Below are 7,351 nucleotides of genomic sequence, written 5' to 3'. Positions count from 1 at the left end.
GGCCTGAGTCGAGGCCCCAACTCTGGGATAACACTGGCTTACTGGCTTACAAAGACCTTCAAAGAATCATCTCACTTTGACACACATTCTAACTCTAGCAGTATGTTCAGCAGGAGCTTATGGAATTCATTCCTTTGTTGCTGGAAAACAGTGGCGAGGCCTTGCACTTTTCTCCTTAGGGAGGTATCACTATTCAGGGAACCCCATAGCCAAGTAAAGGGTAAAAAAATACCATTCTAATGGTCTCCCAAGGGAATTCCAGTGGTTGAAGACCTCCACCACCAGGTCTGTAGCCCCTGAAATAGAACAGTCGTCACAAAACAATGTCTTAATAGATAAGCCCTTGGAAAATATGTAACTCAGGTTTTGAATAAATTCTATACAGAAAATGAGACACAAGAATAGAAAAACAATAAATAAAAAAGGAACAAAATAATACCTTGGTTTAAATAAAGTGGGCTTGAATTCTCTTCCAGAGAAAGGGCTGCAGTCCTGGCCACGTGGTGAATCATTTATTCATCTCCAGTGTTTCTTGGGAAGCTGGAGTGCTGCTGGCAAGAACATGACCCATTTTCAGTGCCACACCATCAATGTGGAAACATGATCTGATTATTCTTAGGCAATATTTTTAAATATTCAAGTATAAATTAATATATGAGTACTTAACTTTGAATTTAAGCAAATGTGTTCATTGTTAACGAGAACCCCCTTCTTCAGTCTGCCCTGGGGCTTTCTCTAACCCAGACTGCTTTTTTAATGTTAGGTCTTTTTATGGACCTGTAAGAAGCTTTAATTAGATACACAGCACTCCACACAAATGACAAGATGGAGCACGCGGGCTTGGATTACACTCTCTGTGATTCAGATCTCCGAAATAACATAATGCCACTGATTTAGGGAAGTTGCTGTTTATTGGAAGGCAACCAGGGAGATGCTACAAATTAGGTTAAGATGTGAAAAGCAAGCCGATTCATGAAAAGAACTGCCAATTTCATCTTGGGACTACCCCCCAAAGCAGCATGTATAACAAGGTTATATCATCTCTAGATATTGTTAATTTTCATAATATAAAAGCATTTCAAATATATTGAAAACAGAGACTGAGGATTCACGTATGGTTCAGTTTTGAGTTGTGACATTTAATTTTATGATTTCCTTTTGCGTATTTAATTAGTCATTTTGTACATTGATACTTGGGCATGTCTGAATCCTGGCTTCATTCCAGTAGGACCAAAATAATACTTCACTGGAATGGCCTGAAGAGTTTCTCAAAGAGTTTCCCTCACTACCCACTTGGCATCCGTTAGCATCCCTAATTCTTTTAGCTCAGATGTTTGTTAAGGCCTGTGCATATGTGTGCATGCGTGTGTGTGTGTGTGTGTGCGTGTGTAATATATTCTTGACAGTTGCAAGGAAGGACAGAAAATGCCAGCCCTTAATTCTGCTTCTTTGCAACCTGTGAACCGGGAAACACGGCAGACACTGCCTAGCATTGACCACCTGCCCCACCACTAAGAGTTATATGCCCTTGTGGGCAGACCGCTTAACTTTCCATCTGTTTCCTCTGTAAAATGGGAAAGATGGTGATGATAATGATACCTTTCTTATAAGGTATGTGTAAGGCAGCTGTTCTCCAAGTGTGCCTCCTGGACCAGCAGCAGCAGCTTCTCCTGGTAACTAGACTGAAATGCAAATTCTCCAGCTCTACTCCAGACCTCCTAAATTAGAAACTTGGTGGTTTCTCTGTTTTAAGAAGACTTCCAAGTGAATCTGACACAGGTGAGAGTCTGAGAACCACTATAGATGGGATTAAGGGGGTTTATGTTAGTTGTCCAGTCATGTCCAACTCTTTGAGATACCATGGACTGTAGCCCGCCAGGCTCCTCTCTCCGTGGAATTCTCCAGGCAAGAATACTGGAGGATCTTCCCAACCCAGGGATCAAACCCAGGTCTCCTGCATTGCAGGCAGATTCTTTTACTGTCTGAGCCACCAGGGAAGTATTAAAATAGTGCTGGCACATGGTAAGTAGTATATTAGTGGATTTTTTTTTAATTAGTGCAATATGATGTTGCCAAGATACAGTTTAATTCAGGCCACAGGAAGGATGCCCATATTCCTCCAACGAATAAATTCTTAATGCTTAATCTTTTGTCCAAAGACTTTTAACACTGCCTGCCAAACACTTCATGATCTGGCCCCTGCCTTCCTTTCCTGCTCTTTATCTCCAAGTAAACTGTATCTGCAACCTTCCCAGTTTTCAAAAGGGAATTTCTTTCTCATACCTCCAAGCCTTTGCCCATTCTGTTCCCTCTACCTGGAAATGTCAGCCACCCCTTTTCTCCACTCCCTATACCTGGCAATTTCCTGAATCTTCCTACTTACCTTCAAAACCTCAAGTGTCCAGGCTCATCTGTGGCACCCCCAATCCTGCCCAGTCAGAGCCAGGCCTTCTCTGAACCCATACCTCCTTGCACATAAATATTTATTATAGGTTTCATAACTGTTAACTGTTCCATTTTCTCCCTTTGGCTCTTAAACTCCTGGAGGACAAGGATTTCATTTTATTCAAATTTCTATTCATGCAGCTTAGCAATAATGTAGCAAGTAGGCAGCCCAAGTGCTTAAACTTCGGGCATTTTTTTTTTTCAGAACATTGTTTTTGGTTTTTTTGTGTGGGGGGCTGTATCTTGTGGCTTGTGGAATATTAGTTCCCCAACCAGGAATTGAACCCAGGCCATTAGCAGTGACGGAGAAGGCAATGGCACCCCACTTCAGTACTCTTGCCTGGAAAATCCCATGGACGGAGGCACCTGGTAGGCTGCAGTCCATGGGGTCGCTAAGAGTCAGACACAACCGAGCGACTTCCCTTTCACTTTTCACTTTCATGCACTGGAGAAGGAAATGGCAACCCACTCCAGTGTTCTTGCTGGAGAATCCCAGGGATGGGGTAGCCTGGTGGGCTGCCGTCTATGGGGTGGCACAGAGTCGGACACGACTGAAGTGACTTAGCAGCAGTAGCAGCATTAGCAGTGAAACCGCAGAGTCTTAATTACTGGACCACCAAGGAATTCCCAAAAACATTTTAAAATTGGAAGATTTAATTTTTTAAATAGTTTTACTGAAGTATGATCTGCATACCATAAACCTCACCATTAATACATGGTTATTCAATGTGTGTGTGTGTGTGTGTGCATGCTCAGTTGCTCAGTTCAGTTCAGTTGCTCAGTTGTGTCCAGCTCTTTGTGACCCCATGGACTGCAGCACACCAGGCTTCCCTGTCCATCGCCAACTCCTGGAGCCTCCTCGATCTCATGTCTATTGGTCGGTGATGCCATCCAACCACCTCATCCTCTGTCATCCCCTTCTCCTCCTGCCCTCAATCTTTCCCAGCATCAGGGTCTTTTCCAATGAGACAGTTCTTCACATCACATGGCCAAAGTATTGGAGTTTCAGCTTCAGCATCAGTCCTTCCAATGAATATTCAGGACTGATTTCCTTTAGGATGGACTGGTTGGATCTCCTGCCAGTACAAGGGACTCTCAGGAGTCTTTTCCAACACCACAGTTCAAAAGCATCAGTTCTTCAGTGCTCAACTTTATGGTCCAACTCTCACATCCATACATGACTACTGGAAAAACCAAAGCTTTGACTAGACAGATCTTTGTTGGCAAAGTAAAGTTTCTGCTTTTTAATATGCTGTCTAGGTTCGTCATAACTTTTCTTCCAAGGAGCAAGCATCTTTAAACTTCATGGCTGCAATTACCATCTGCAGTGATTTTGGAGCCCAAGGAAATAAAATGTCACTGTTTCCATTATTTCCCCATCTATTTGCCATGAAGTGATGGGACCGGATGCCATGATCTTCATTTTCTGAATGTTAAGGTTTAAGCCAACTTTTTCATTCTCCTCTTTCATTTTCATCAAAAGGCTCATTAGTTATTCTTTGCTTTCTGCCATAAGGATGGTGTCACCTGCATATCTGAGATTATTGATATTTCTCCCAGAAATCTTGATTCCAGCTTGTGCTTCAGCCAGCCCAGCATTTCTCATGATGTACTCTGCATAGAAGTTAAATAAGCAGGGTGACAATATACAGCCTTGACGTACTCCTTTCCCGATTTGGAACCAGTCTGTTGTTCCATGTCCAGTTCTAACTGTTGCTTCTTGATCTGCATACAGATTTCTCAGGAGGCAGGTCAGGTGGTCTGGTATTCCCATCTCTTGAAGAATTTTCCACAGTTTGCTGTGATCCACACAGTCAAAGGCTCTGGAATACTCAATAAAGCAGAAGTAGATGTTTTTTCTGGAATTCTCTTGCTTTTTCGATGATCCAATGGATGTTGGATATTTGATCTCTGGTTCCTCTGCCTTTTCTAAATCCAGCTTGAACAAACACCTGGAAGTTCACGGTTCACATACTATTGAAACCTGACTTGGAGAATTTTGAGCATGACAGTTTCTCAGTAGTATCCAAGTCTTTGCAATCCCATAGATGATAGCCCAGCACGCTCCTTTGTCCATGGTGTTCTCCAGGCAAGAATACCGGAGTGGGTTGCCATTTCCTCCTCCAGGTAATTCAGTGGTTTTTAGTAAATTTAAAAAGTTATGAAACTGTCACCTGATCTGCCCCTGATAGCTTATGGTGAACGATGTCAGATTTGTGATCTCCGAAGAAGATGTAGCTTCCGGACCAGGGACCAGACTTGATCACTCAAGAGCTTTTATGTAGCAGAGTTTTATTAAAGTATAAAAGGGGACAAAGAAAGCTTCTGACATAGACATCAGAAGGGGGACAGAGTGCCCCCACTCACTAGTCTTAGCGAGGCCCTATATACTTTTACCAGACCCACTCCCACAACATACACCTAACAATAGAAAGGTCTTACCAGACGCACTCCCGCAGTGTACCTCAAGATAACAAGATTAGTCAGAAGGTTCTTGTTAAGGAGAAACATGTCTTCAAGCAAGATACACTGTTATATTGACTAAGACAAAGCAATGTAAAAAAAAAAAATGTTCGTCCTTTTCCCCTTGATGCCCCAGACCCCTTTCTCTTTCTCTAGGGCTCCAGACCCCTTTCTCCTCCTTGGGGACCCTGGACTTCTTATCAACCTACCTAGGAATAGACTCTCTCACCCCAATATTTCCATCACTCCCCAAAAGTTTCCCTCTGTCCATGAACAGTCAGTCACAATACAATTTCCATCTCTTGGCCACCAATGATTTGTTTTCCATCTCAGTGGTGTCCGACTCTTTGCGACCCCATGGACTGTGTAGCCCACCAGGCTCCTCCATCCATGGGATTCTCCAGGCAAGAATACTGGAGTGGGTTGTCATTTCCTTCTCTGGGGGATCTTCCTGACCCAGGGATCAAACTGAGGTCTCCCGCATTGTAGGCAGACGCTTTAACCTCTGAGCCACCAAGGAAGCCCTTTCTACAAAGTCACTTAAATGAAATCTCAGTCTTTTGTGTCTGGCTTCTTTCACTGAGCATGTTTATCTATGATGCAGCTATATAAACAGTTAGTTTTTTTTTGCTGCTGAATAGTATTCTATTATATACACTGCTGCTGCTGCTGCTAAGTCACTTCAGGCGTGTCCAACTCTGTGCAATCCCATAGACGGCAGCCCATCAGGCTCCGCTGTCCCTGGGATTCTCCAGGCAAGAACACTGGAGTGGGTTGCCATTTCCTTCTCCAATGCATGAAAATGAAAAGTGAAAGCGAAGTTGCTCAGTCATGTCCGACTCTTTGTGACTCCATGGACTGCAGCCTACCAGGCTCCTCCATCCATGGGATTCTCCAGGCAAGAGTACTGGAGTGGGGTGCCATTGCCTTCTCCAATTATATACACTAGACCTTCTTTATCCATTTACCAGGTGATGAACATTTCACTTATTTTCAGATTTTTGCTATTATGGATAATGTTGTTGTGAATATTTACCTAAGCTCTTAATGGGGATATGCTGTCATTTTTCTGCTGCTGCTGCTGCTAAGTGGCTTCAGTCGTGTCCGACTCTGTGCGACCCCATAGACAGCAGCCCACCAGGCTCCCCCATCCTTGGGATTCTCCAAGCAAGAACACTAGAGTGGGTTGCCATTTCCTTCTCCAATGCATGAAAGTGAAAAGTGAAAGTGAAGTCGCTCAGCCCACCAGGCTCCTCCATCCATGGGATTTTCCAGGCAAGAGTACTGGAGTTACGTTTAACATTATAAGGAACTAACAAATTGTTTTCTGAAGTGACTGTTCCACATTTTACATTCCCAGCAGCAATGTATGAGGGTTCTTATTTCTCCTCATCTGTACCAACACTTGGCATCATTAGACTTTCAGATGATCTTTATTCTAATAAATGTATAGTGGTATCTCCTGTGATATTGATTTGCATTTCCCTAATGACTAGTGATGTTGATCATCTTTTAATATTATTTTTAGCCACACAAATATCTTCTTTGTTGAAGTATCTATTCAAAACTGTTGCCAATTTTTAACTGGGTCACTTGCCTTATTGAGTTATAAGAATTTTTTATCTATTTCAGATACAGGTCCTTAATAAGATATATGATTTGCAAATATTTTCTCCCAGGCTGCGGTGTGTATTTTCTTCTTTTAAATGATATCTTTGGAAGTGCCAAGATTTTTTATTTCAATGAATTACAATTTAGAAAATTTTTCTTTTATGAATTGTGTTTTTGGTATCATATCTAAGAAAATTTTGCCTGAATCAAAGTCACAAAGATTTTTTCCTATGGGTTTTTTTTCAGGTTTTATAGTTTTCAATTTAACATTTAATCTGTAATTGATTTTGAATTAGTTTTTACACATGATATAAATTTTCTAATTTATTTATCTTTTGCATATGGATAGCCAATTGTCCCCAAACCATTTGTTAAAAAGAGTATCTTTTCCTAGTTGAATTCCCTCGGCACTTTTGTTCAAAATCAATTTACCACAAACATAAGGATTTTCTAGACTTTCTATTGATTTCCACTGATATACATCTATCATTACACCATTGTAACATAGTCTTGACAACTATTATTTTATAATAAGTTTTGAAAATGACTGAAACAGTACCCCAACTGTGTTGTTCATTTTCAAAATTGTTTTGCTATTCTGGTGTATGGCATTTCCATATAAATCTTATGGTCAACTTGTCAATTTAGACCACCAAAAAACTGGTTTTGGACTTTGATCTGAATTGTATATATAATTCAGTTTGGGGAGAGCTGCCATTTTAACAGTAGTGACTCTTTCAATTCATGAAAATGGTATATATCCCATTTAGATCTTTTAAAGTTTAGTGAGCTGTGTTTTACAATCTTTAACTCTCATACATTTTTTGTTATA

The 7,351-nt window shown here is 41.3% G+C and overlaps 1 long non-coding RNA gene across 1 annotated transcript; it reads right to left on the bottom strand.

Moving 5' to 3' along the window:
- Window positions 1-231: 231 nt before the first annotated feature.
- Window positions 232-518, bottom strand: LOC138984764 (uncharacterized). The gene is made up of 2 exons (XR_011462050.1): window positions 440-518; window positions 232-296 (listed from the first exon to the last, which is right to left on the bottom strand). It is a non-coding gene; the product is annotated as an uncharacterized lncRNA (long non-coding RNA).
- Window positions 519-7,351: the final 6,833 nt, after the last annotated feature.

This window comes from Bos mutus, chromosome 22 (genome assembly GCF_027580195.1).
Source record: "Bos mutus isolate GX-2022 chromosome 22, NWIPB_WYAK_1.1, whole genome shotgun sequence".
NCBI classification, from domain to species: Eukaryota; Metazoa; Chordata; class Mammalia; order Artiodactyla; family Bovidae; genus Bos; species Bos mutus.
This window is presented reverse-complemented; position numbering and strand designations above follow the sequence as displayed.